General features: G+C 38.8%; 1 protein-coding gene across 1 annotated transcript in view; it reads right to left on the bottom strand.

Moving 5' to 3' along the window:
• LOC144969024 (leukotriene-B4 omega-hydroxylase 3-like) overlaps positions 1-989 on the bottom strand; it is a 30,384-nt gene extending 29,395 nt beyond the window's left edge. The window contains exon 1 of the mRNA XM_078907995.1: positions 869-989. The gene's annotated coding sequence lies outside the window, so the exon portion shown is untranslated. The remainder of the gene's footprint in view (positions 1-868) is intronic.
• Positions 990-2,500: the final 1,511 nt, after the last annotated feature.

Genomic DNA, 2,500 nt, shown 5'->3' on the forward strand with positions numbered 1-2,500 from the left:
AGTAGGTTGGCAGCTCTGAAAATGAACACGGAATTTTTAAAAAACAAAAAAAAGGTGTCGGAACCAGGATTTGAACCCACAACGTCGATTCTGGTAAAACTTCCAGGGCAGACGACTAAACCATTCGGCCATGACACCCACTTCGAAGTCGACGCATATTGTGTATATGTAGTAACAACTGATTTAATGGTTAATTTTATATTTTTGTAGATGTCTTCTTAACTTTCCTTATTTTTATGTGCATTTGGAAACATTCCATATTCTGGAATGTGGGTAATTGTTTAAAAGTAAAAGAGCGGAGTTCAAATATGTGTCTGGGAATAACGAAATTTCGTTATCCCCAGACAGGTGTCTGAGCCTGAGGATAACGAATTTTCATTATCCCCAGACAGGTGTCTGGAGATAATGATAGCCTTCCAAAAAACGAGTTTCACTTTACAGTTACAGTTATAGTGAGCCTACTATCGGCATCGGCGGCCACTGGACTGGAGTTATGTGCCTCCCCAGACTTAGACTAGACGTCTATCATAGAGTTCAAGTTTATTTCCATGTGTGTTCGGAAAATAGAGTTTAAGCTTGTTTTCCCGAACGCTCAGATACATAGAGCTGGCCTGTATTTATACTATGGGCGAGATGGGTCGCAATTTAACTACACAACTCTATCTCTAGTCTAGATAATAGATACAACCTCACTGCCTATGCCTATACCAATACTCTACTAGACTATAAATATAAATGTAGACTCTAGACCTAGATAGACTTCTTAGCAGTCTCGTCGAGAGTTGGCGTTGATGAAATGAGTGAGGTCTGCTTCTGGATTTGGAGTTTGAATAGAAAAAGACTTTTCTGTAATATAGATAGAACTCACGTGCAATTTACTAAACTGGATAATATTGCTGATCGGTCTATATTAATATCTGAGTCATGAAACGTAAGGCTTTACTGGGGACTTTGGAGTGGAGGAAGTTCTTTTAGTGTTCAGAATGTTTACACTTTAAATAAGGATTGCCAGATATAAAAAATATGAAAGACCAAATTTGCTCTATAAAATGCCCCAAAACAGCGAAACGCCCTTAATGAGGTCTTGTACCACCAACACCCTCACTTTTTATTACATTTTAGCCATAAAATGTATAAAATCTCCCTCCCCCCCCCCCCCCCACTCCCAGTTACTAACTGAAGTTGTACTTATATAACAAAAAAGATTCACCCCCCCCCCCCCCCCCCTAAAAAAACCCGCTTCACTTTTTGGATAGACACAGCAGATAGTAGGGCTGGGCGGGTACCCGGGTACCCGCGAGTACCCGCGGGTAATAAAGTCAAACGGGACTCGTAAAAGATGAACTACCCGCTCAACATGAAACCCTGAGACGTAATTTCTTGGCGGTTTTAATATTTTTGAAAAAAATTGGAATACTAAATTTTATTTACTATTTAGCATTTACTGACTTTGAGTGAGGAAGTTCTTTTATGTTCAGAATGTTTACACTTTAAACAAGGATTGCCAGATATAAAAATATGAAAGACAAATTTGCTCTATAAAATCCCAGAATTATTAAACCTTAATGAGTCTTGTATCCAACACCCTCACTTTTTCTTACATTTTTACCAAATAAAAATGTATAAATAAAATACCCCCCCTCCCCCCCCCCACCCCCCGTACACGCCTCGACAAAAAAAAAAAAAGTCACCCTGCCACCCCCGTAAAAAACAACCGGTATTCACCTATTTTGGAGGAACACACGCAGATAGGCTAGTCTATGGACAGGCAGGGAACATTGGGCGCCAAATTATTTTACTAAAACTAAAATAATTCAGAGTGTGGGATACAATCATTATAATACGTCATAAAATATTTTTGCAGAATAGACAGTATCTATAACATAATAGAATATTATGTCAAGGAATTTACCCGTTTAATTATATGTATTATGCAAAGTGGCATCGCAGTAAAAGGCATTCATAATGGTTTGGAGCCAATCTGCTTTGATTTAGGTTCATTGGGCATTCAATGCGTCCACTGGAGCAAAATCGAATCACGGAAAGGCGCCAAATGCTAAATAGGAGCATAATGGGAGCATAAATAAATAAAGTAGGAAACCATCAGATGAAAATATTAGAATGTAGTAGTACCTAGTATGTAGTAGTAGTAGTAGTAGTAGTAGTAGTAGTAGTAGTAGTAGTAGTAGTAGTGTAGTAGTAGTAGATATAGTATAGTAGTAGTAGTAGTAGTAGTAGTAGTAGTAGTAGTAGTAGTAGTAGTAGTAGTAGTAGTAGTAGTAGCAGCAACAACAGTAGTAGTAGCAACAACAGTAGTAGTTGTAGTAATAGTAGTAGCAGCAGCAGCAGCAGCAGCAGTAGTAGTAGTAGTAGTAGTAGTAGTAGTAGTAGTAGTAGTAGTAGAAGAAAATTGTTGTCGAACTATTGGGGGGGGGGGGGGGTAGGGTTGTAATGGGCAAGCTTTTTGTGCGTCGATGGAATTTTCGCAATGGACCACCGC

This window comes from Berghia stephanieae, chromosome 1 (assembly GCF_034508935.2).
Source record: "Berghia stephanieae isolate SIO BIC M18660-M18661 chromosome 1, UCSD_Bste_1.3, whole genome shotgun sequence".
Lineage (NCBI taxonomy): Eukaryota > Metazoa > Mollusca > Gastropoda > Nudibranchia > Aeolidiidae > Berghia > Berghia stephanieae.